A 9,816-nucleotide genomic window follows, 5' to 3' on the forward strand; every position below is an offset into this window, starting at 1 on the left:
TTGATTTATAAAAAATGAGGACACAATGAGACAACTCAGTCACTGAGAGGAAGATTTCCTATATTCATGCAATTTATTATATTTTGAACAATCGTGTGAATTTTTGTATTGATGTACTTGTCTTGATTTCATCTGTATATCCGAGTGGGTGTAGAAATCTGAGCCATCATCTGAGTAAGCCTCATCACAACTTTGCGCTGATAAAGGCAGCTGTGTTTTAGCCTGGAACACATTTATTTTTACATTTCTCATAAATGTATTTCATTATAGCACTTTTACCGCCAACATGTTGGGTCTTTTGGAGCCGGAAGTGACCTTATATGGAAGAAGGGTGGCGCTAGCTAGCTTAGTTAGCAAGCTGCATTCATAAGCTGTGCAGGTGCCACAGAGATGCTAAGTAGCCTTAATAACAGACTAATAAAACAACAGAAACTCTGATTACAATGAGCTCATTTAAAAGCTTTCTTCTAATAAAATTCTTTTCTTCTCTGTGTTTCACAACCTTTTGCTGATATCTTTCTGTAAATTAGTTTAAAGCAGCTTGAGTCAATTTAGTCAGATTTTTTTTTCCAACTTGTTCACAAAAACTTGAGAAGAGACACCGAGGAGAGCAACAGAAAGCCTCATTCAGGAGCTAAACTCAAGATTAACTAGACTCGGATTAATATTAGCTCGGTGCTTACCTTTAAATCAGTCTTGACAATAATCGGAGAGAAAAACGCCATAAAGCGGGAACTCGGCTTCTTCTTCTTCTGCTCTTGTATTTTTTGGCGGTTAAAGCTTTAAGGCGCATTACCGCCACCTGCTGGACTGGACTTTTCATGTCCCAAACATCATCAATTGGGCACAAATTTGTTGGAGTTTCTGTTAATAAAAAAGATGGAATTCAAGGATCTTGTTATTTGGTTTGTTCGTTTTCACCATTTACTCTACAATTTTCTGCCAGTGTATAGCAAACCCCACAGCTCAAATCAATGAAGAATTTAGTATTTTTAACATATTGCTTAAGCTGGAACCAGCAGCTATATAGGCCTAATTTTTAATCCAAACATGTGATAGAGGTTTACCACCAGGAGAAGCAGACTGTAAATAAAAGACTGTGCTACTGAAAACTGTTAGTCTGACTTTGGATTGTAAATATGTTTCCATTTGTCACTTCTGTATTTGTATATGGCTCAAACTATTTGTTATGAAAGCAAAACAAACAAACTGATGTTGTATAAATTGATTCAGGATTATTTACTTCGAGTCCAGAAATCATAGCTGTCTCATCAGATCCAGTTGTGACATTAGCTATAGTTTCCGCGGAGGGTACTTGGTTCTGTATGACAGCACAGCTTTTAGGTTGAATTCAAGCGCTTGAGTACAGCCTGATAATTAGAGGCCTGCAAACATGTTTGCTGATGAACTTTGGAGGTAAAAGTACAGACAGCTATAGAAGACACAGGACACGAGATGGGTTCATTATTTCTTTTGAGTTCCATGTAACAATCCGTAACTCTGTAATTAATGAATGTGCCATTTAATCTTGGCTGCAGCCAAGATTAAATGGCACATTCATTAAATGGCTAAAATGGGTTGGCTGCCGTTCAGCATTTAGCACAAGTCAGCTTTTGATCAGAAAGTTTTCTGGTTTGATCCCTGGCTGCTCCGGTCTGCAGGCGAAATATCCTTGGACAAGATTGTAATCCCAAGCTGCTTTCTGATGCATCCATTGGAGTGTGAATGCTTTATAGAGTTTGTGAAACAGTTGTACGTGTGGTCAGATTGTTTTGTATTTGTGTGTGGATTGAAGCACATGTCTGAGAGCACATCAATCACTGCACATATTTTTTAAAATCTTAGTTTAAATAAAGTTTTTGATTATTTATTATAAAAAAGAGATGATATATATATAATGCAGTGGGCACTCTACCAGCTAACATGTCAGTTAATTTGACACATTGATTTATTTATCATTTCTTTTTCTCTCTCAGCTTTTCAGCTCCATATTTTTGCCATTTCTTCCACACTCAACTCTGTTCTACAAGGTGAGCCCACAGTTAATGTAGGAGAGGGCAGGTGGCATTAAGAGATTTGATTGGGCAATCTAGGGCCCAGTTAGTTCTTCCTTTTGGTGAAAGCTGGGCTCTTCAGTTCAGCATGGTACAGCTCCAAAGATTCTGCAACATCAAACCCTCTGTCTGCTAATGTTACATCACCTGGGCTGAGGCAGTCCAGGTAATTGCAACAGTTTCTTGAAATTAGTTAATTCAGATATAAACAGAGTGACAGTTTACAGATTCAAACATGTCTCAGAGAAAACAGAAAAAAACAGTAAAGCCCAACTCTCCTCTTTGTGATCAGGAAGACAAAATTCAACTTCCTGATCAAGTAGACAAATCATTCAACCAGCTTCTAGAAAAGGAAGATATTCAAAAGTTGAAAGAAATGGAACTCCTAGAAATGCAGGGAAGAAACTTTGAGCTCCAAGCAAAGCTTGATAGAGCACTAGAAAAACTAGTGCTGAAGGACAAAAAGAATCAGGAGCTGCAAGTAAAGCTTGATGAAAGACCGCACACAAATGAAGAGTTTCTTCAAGAAAAAAGGCTACAGGAGATAAAACAGAAGGAAATGGATTTCAAGCTCCAGGACATGGAGAAACACAACAAAGGCTTGCAAATCAAGCTTAATGAAGCTCTGCAAAAAAAATTAAGAACTCCTCCAAGAAAAACAACAACAGGACATGAAGCAGTGCAAACTCCAAGGCATGGAGGAAAAATACAAAGCGCTTCAGGTAAAGCTTGATAAAACACTGAACAAAAATAAAGAGTTGCTTCAAGAACAAAAGCAACAAGAAATTAAACAGAAACAAACGGACTGCAAGCTTGAAGACGTGCAGGAAAAATACACAGCGCTGAAAATAAAACTTGATAAAGCCAGAGGTGGGACCAAGTCATTGTTTTGCAAGTCTCAAGTAAGTCTCAAGTCTTTATCCTCAAGTCTCAAGTCAAGTCTCAAGTAATGTCAGGCAAGTCAGAGTCGAGTCTCAAGTCACTGGTGTAAAAGTCCGAGTAAAGTCACAAGTCTGAAATTTTGAATTTCAAGTCCTTTCGAGTCTTTAAAAAGAAAAAAACAAAAAAATAATGTTGCAGTTATGCTAAATGTAAATATTAGACCATGTAATTTTTAAATCTGTGTTTTTCTCAACACATGACAAAATAGTGAACTTAGAAAATATACACAAATTGTGAAATTGCACCTCTTTAAAATGCAGCTAAATTAAACCTAGCTCCAAGGATAATTTTCACCGACAGTTCTGAGATAAGCTGCATGTTATTCTTGGATGCGGTTGTAGGACCGGTGTCGTGCCAAAGTAGGTATCCCCGACAGAATTTGTTTCCCCTGTGCTGGGAGCATGCAGGAAGTACTGATGTTTTCATTTTGTGAAAAATTAGTATCGTTACATTACCATTCAGTTTGAGGGTTACAACAGAAAATTATATATTTATTGCTCACGGGGTATCAGATGGGATTATTTTAATAAACCATAAACATTTTGGCTAATAACTATTTTTATTCTCCTGTAACTTTATTATATAAAGAGCTAAATCCTCCAAAGTTTCAGGAGAAATGCGTCATAATAAGAAGTGTTTGTGAACGAAAAATCAGCAATGTGGGATACTGTTTGTCCGTGATTTACACAGGGGGAACAAATTGTGGCAGGACCAGCCTGATATTATTTGTATCCCACTATAACTTCGTTGTATAAAGAGCTAAGATCTCAAAAATGTCAGGAGTAGTCAGTCATTATAAGAAGTGTTTGTAAACTAAAAATCAACAATGTGGGATACTGTTTGTCCGTGATTTGGACAGTCCAGCGTGTGCTCCCGACGCAGGGGAAACAAATTCTGTCGGGGATACCTAGTTTGGCACGATAGTAACTTCAGGTCACTGCAACAAGCCCAGGTACAGTTTACCGACGGATGGGTGCAGGACCTTGAAATGCACCGTGTAGAACGAAAGACCATCGTACGTATCATAGGTTTACCAGTCTCACAAATCGTCTTCATAAATACACATTCCTTAACCGTTTATTAATAGGACCTTTGAGCTCAACGGTAATTAATTAGCAGTGGAAATAATTTCTGGTACGCGTTACAGAAATGTAGCAGTGACAATAATACTGTATGCTGTAATCGTACTGGACAATTAGTGATACAAAAAACCTGTTTTATCCTGTCAATAAAAGTATATGTTTTTGTCAATGTACCAAAATAACAGAAGCGAAACGCAATATTGTGTCAGGACAATTCACTATTTATGCACAACAAACAAAGGAGCGACAATTTCTGTTCAGCGCCAGACTTGCTTGTAACCTATATCACCAATTATGTTATGAAAATGACGCATTAACTACAACAGCAGACTGACCTTTGTGTAAATGCTTGGAGCAGACTAACCTGTGAGCTGGAGTGTTCTGGGACGTTATATTTGGTCTTTGAATGGCTGCAATCCAGGCCACCCGTCGCCTCTTTGTTACTTCGGAAACATGGCTCGAACAATTTCTCTTCAACAACGTAATCCGATAACAACCGATCTCTTTACCCGTCGGCTTCCCGTGGCTGTCATGCGACCGGCTATTGCAGTTAATAATACAACGGCTTCTTGCCATTTTTGTGTTTCTTTTTTATCGCTGTGATTTCAATTGAAAGCCTGCGTGCGCTAGTACCTCTTGCCACGAGTTCCCAGAATCCTTTGCGGTTTTACCCCTGAATGACGTCACATTTTCAATCTCTATATAATATGTATGTTAAATTTTATATTTGGGGTGAAATATCAAGTCTTTTCAAGTAAACCGGTTCAAGTCCAATTCAAGTCCCAAGTCATTGGTGTAAAAGTCCAAGTCAAGTCACAAGTCTTAGAACATTTTTTCAAGTCAAGTCTAAAGTCATAAAATTAATGACTCGAGTCTGACTCGAGTCCAAGTCATGTGACTCGAGTCCACACCTCTGGTTGTTTATGATCAGTAAAAAATAAAACAAACAGTGGGACACAGAGTTTTCTTAAAAATAAACACATGAAAAAAGTCTTTGGTATATTATCTTAATTGCCTCTAGATGCTCCCAGGGCTAGGACTCAGCTGTCTCCAGCATGGACTGCAGGATGGAAGCAACAACAATAAAGAGGATGATAGAGAGGAGGAAGGCTCTGTGGATGACCTGCAGCTCAATGAGGCCAGTTTGGACAGCAAGGATTAGCAAGGTGATCCCTTCAGTCATCCCCCTGCACAGAGAGGAAGCAACCTATTATGCTACAATATAGTCTTTGTGCCAGCGAGGCTTGTACTTGACGCGTGGCAGTCTTCTGGCAGTAGGTGAGCCAGTCTGAGTGTGGTGCAGCCTAGCAGTGTCAGCGTTCTTTTCAGTCACTGGGCGACAGCGTGCTAGATGAGTGGCATTCCAACTCTTTCCATCACTCAGCAAGAAGGCATTCAAGCCTTTGGCTTTTGTTACTGTTACAGGAGGGGTAAATCTGGGATGTCCTTTGGGAACATGGTGGGGTTTCCTTATCCTCACACTCTCTCCTGGTAGAAAAGAAGGTTTCCGTGCGTGACGCCTACCATCAGTGTAACGTTGCATTTTCAACTGATATTTCTGAACTGAGTGACGTGCAACGTATCCAGTGGAGACACAGCAGGAGGCAAAGGGAGTACATCCAGTATAGTACGCATCTTCCTGCCACACAGGAGTTCTTAGGGAGAGGGAAGTAGAGGGAAGTAGTTGCATGCGGTGTTGCACAGTAAACTTGAAGCCAATCCAGCACAGTCGCCTTCCATGGTTTCGACTGCTGGATTGATGTCTGGATACAGGTGCGGAGGGCACGATGAAACCGTTCGATTGCTCCGTTTGCAGCTGGGTAGTAGACAGATGTTCTGCTGTGGGAGATGCCTCTATTCTGGAGGAATGAGGTGAACATTACAGAGGTGAACTGTGCACCATTGTCAGTTATGATGTTCTCTGGGTTGCCATGACGACTAAAGACAGATGAGAGGAACTGAATGACATCATCAGTAGTAGCATAAGGTGAAAAGGCAAGCTCAGGCCATTTGGAGTAGTAGTCAGTCAATGTTATGACGTATCTACAAGCAGGTATTGCAGTATCAAAAGGCCCAACAATGTCAAGACCAAGTTTTTTCCACGGTCCATCAGGCAGTGGGACGGGTTGGAGAGGAGCAGGATTAGTATGTGCAGTTTTGTCATTGGACTGGCAAAGGAGGCATGAGGTTATGGCAGACTGAACTTGTGAGTCCATTTTTGGCCACCAGTAGAGATCTCTTAATCTTTGTTTTGTGCGCACAATGGTGACTTTCATGTGCCAGTGCAATCAGTTTAGGTCTCACTGAAAGTGGTGCAATGAGCCTTGAGCCTCTGAGAACATAATCACTTAGGGTTGAGAGTTCATTACGGATTTTGTAGTAAGGTGCAAGCGTGACATCAAGTGCTTTGATTGAGGCAGGCCAGCCACTTTGTATTTGTGAACGCAAAGCAACCAGTTCAGGGCAAGTTGAACAGGCAGAGTCAAAGTCCGCAACTGGAAGTGAGGACATGGCAGCAGAAACTTGGGCTACCATTTCATGATCTGAATCTGATGTGGAATGGGAAGAAACGGGCAGGGGCAGGCGAGAGAGACAGTCAGCTGTATAGTTCTGAGAACCTGGGCGGTAAATAACATCATAGTCAAAACACAGGAGGCGGGCAGACCAGCGGGCGATGCGCATGCCAGCCCTATTAAACCCTTTGGTGCTCAGCAGCGTTGTCAGAGCTTGGTGGTCTGTCCGCAGAGTGAAACGTCGGCCCCACAAATACGTTCTCCATTTCTCTGCAGCCCACACACAAGCATAAGCTTCTTTTTCAACAGTTGAGTACTTTTGATCTGTTGCAGGCAGTGTGCAGGTAGCAAACGCCACAGGTTTTTCTGTGCCATCAGGTTGCACTTGAGCAAATACAGCACCAAGCCCATAGTCACTTGCATCAGTAGAGATCACAACACGCAAGGCAGGGTCAAACAGTGCCAGTGCAGGACTATTCACCAGGAGTTTTTTTACTTCTTCAAAGCTCGCTTGTGCACCTGAAGTCCATGTGAAAGTGTTCTTGTCGTTAGCACAGGCACACATAGGGGCTACAACAGTTGCAAAGTTTGGCAAAACTTGGAGTACCATGACACCAAGTCCAAGAAGGATCTCAAACTGAGGGAACTGGGGAGGATTAAAGGGGCAGCACAGCAGCGTTTTGGAAAACAGTGTAAAGGCTTTTCAGGAAGCTTTTAGGACGCTGTGAAAATACTGAATTTGAATAGTGGAGGCTAGAAGTAGTGAATGTATCCTTCCTCTCTATCATTAGATGGAGAGAGTGTACAAAGGCCGGCATAGTGGGTCTGTGGCCACTCTTGCTTGCACTTTTGCGTGTCCGTCAGCCAGCTGTGGAGAAGAGCAAAGTTTTTACATGCAAAGAGCTGAAGTGAAAAGCAGTGTTCCAAACAATGAAATGTGTCCACTCTTTGTGCTTTTCATGCAGTAATGTTTGATGTTTGAAGCTATTTCTGCTGTTGTCCCATTCCCGGTGAAATCCGCTGTCCCTCCAATCCCGATCCTCTTGCAAAGCAATCAGCATTTGTCAGACGCATCAGTCATTGGCGGTACTCAGACAGGATCCTGGATGACTACACGTCTGGGGTGGCTAAGAGAGCAATTGAAGGATGCCATGTTTACTGAATATGTGCCTAATTTTGTCAGGACATAGCTGGGTCCATTGCTTCTGCGTGCTCTATTTTCACAAGCAAAGGCCTGGCTCTTTCTCCTGGCACCTTCTCAGGTGAACTCCATGCCGTGGCTTCTTCTCAAATCAACGTCTGGACTGCCGCAAAACAGCTGACCGTTGTCGACAGGATTCGAACCTGTGCGGGGAGACCCCAATGGATTTCGAGTCCATCGCCTTGACCGCTCGGCCACAACAACCACATTTGGTTTTGGAGCTACATACTTGAAAGACATACGTCTTCCAAGTCCTACGCCACACGTCTTTCAAGTAGGATGTGCACAACAACGGCCACGCTGGATTGTAAATGCGGTAGCTGCATGACTTTGGTGAGAAAGCTTGTGGTTTTGCAGTTCCGTGAGATCGGTGCAGCACAGCTGCGGTTGAAGCTAGCTGGCTGACATTAGCTTGCTTGTTTGCATGAACAGTAACACACACAGCTGATGATTTTGCCACCGCAAAGAGCTGATCAGTACATGGTTAGTAAAATGTTATCTTCATTCCAAACATTCAGCACAATATTTAAAGTGGGACTGGGTGTCTTTATGAAGAAGTAGCGTGTCCAATCACAGTTTCATGTAAGAAGGTATATGTATGAAGTGATGAGAACTCAAAGCCTGTGTGAACAGTGTCTTTCCACAGCAAACGGTAGCAGCGAGGCCGATGAAGAATGCACCTGGCCTGACATTGTAAGCATTTGCAGAAAGAGCGGAGAACGTTTTTACTGTAAAACAGTACGCAGCCCACATGCTTGAACAGCACTGCGAGAAGCAACTGCGATGGCCGGGAATCGAACCCGGGTCAACTGCTTGGAAGGCAGCTATGCTCGCCACTATACCACCATCACTGTGAAAAACTGCAACATCACTGAGTCATTGTCCGGCTTATGAAGCTTTCAGGACAATTAACAAGGTGGGCATTGTGATTACTCGCTTGTCAGGTTCTAAACTGGTCAAAAGGTAGATCACTAAAAAGACTAGTGCTCTCATGCAACTGCACATTTAATCTCATCAGCAAAGCTTCTTTGCTACTCAAGTGTGGCCTCTCACGCATTTAAACTCTTGTGTGATTTTTAGCACCTTGAGAGTCGCAATGGTCACGCGAGTTCTTCAGGTCACAGCAGACAAGGTGCGAATAGGTGTGAATCTGTCTTGGGACGAATCTGGGACGAGGACGTCTTTGGCTCCTCTCTCAAGTTATTGGACTTTGGCAAAAAGGTTTCACGCTTAATTAAAAAATGAGAGCAAGTGTCTGTGTCCCGAATACAAAGTGGGAGCTGGTTCCACAGAGAGGGGCCTGAAAAGTGATGGCTCTGCCTTCCATTGTACTTTTAAATCCCCTCGGAAGACAGCAGTCTGAGAGCAAAGCACTCTGTTGGGATGATATGGCACTGTGAGATCTTGTAGACAAAATTGGGGGTGATTATTCAAGACCTTGTGTGTGTGAGGGCAAGTATTTGGATTTTTATTTGGGATTTAATTGGGAGCCAATGAAGAGAGAAGTCCATATGGGGGAAATATACTCTCTCCTTCCAGTCCCTGACTGTGCTCTGGATGCAGCGTTTTGGAAAATAGTGTAAAGGCTTTTCAGGAAGCTTTTAGGACACTGTGAAAATACTCAATTTGAATAGTGGAGGCTAGAAGTAGTGAATGTATCCTTCCTCTCTATCATTAGATGGAGAGAGTGTACAAAGGCCGGCATAGTGGGTGTACCAGAGCAGGGCTGTGTGTAAAGCACAGCCAGGCAGCTGAACACTGTATTGTTCTCTATTTTGTCCTCTTTGAGCGCGAGACAAGCCACCACAGCTGGCAACACCTGTCAGTGAACACATTCAGGATGAAGATGGGAAGTGAGGAAGAACTGCTGTCAGTGCTGGAAGAGCTCGACCCCCTCCCCATCACTGCGCAGTCTCAGCAGCCCTCACCCACCCCTGCCTCTCCTGTAGATGCCTCTCAAACTGCATCAGTTCAACCCCGAGTTGAATTATTCCAAGACCGAGATGAGCCCATCTGTTTTGCTG

General features: G+C 42.6%; 2 non-coding genes across 2 annotated transcripts; both read right to left on the reverse strand.

Moving 5' to 3' along the window:
- Positions 1-7,914: 7,914 nt before the first annotated feature.
- Positions 7,915-7,996, reverse strand: trnas-cga (transfer RNA serine (anticodon CGA)). The gene has a single exon. It is a non-coding gene; the product is annotated as a tRNA-Ser (tRNA).
- A 575-nt stretch (positions 7,997-8,571) lies between these two features.
- trnag-ucc (transfer RNA glycine (anticodon UCC)) lies at positions 8,572-8,643 on the reverse strand. Its single transcript has one exon. It is a non-coding gene; the product is annotated as a tRNA-Gly (tRNA).
- Positions 8,644-9,816: the final 1,173 nt, after the last annotated feature.

The sequence above is a fragment of the Aulonocara sp. 'chitande type north' Nkhata Bay genome, linkage group LG14, assembly GCF_057382095.1.
Source record: "Aulonocara sp. 'chitande type north' Nkhata Bay isolate Kocher_YH1m ecotype deep benthic linkage group LG14, A_spYH_male_GT1.1, whole genome shotgun sequence".
NCBI lineage: Eukaryota > Metazoa > Chordata > Actinopteri > Cichliformes > Cichlidae > Aulonocara > Aulonocara sp. 'chitande type north' Nkhata Bay.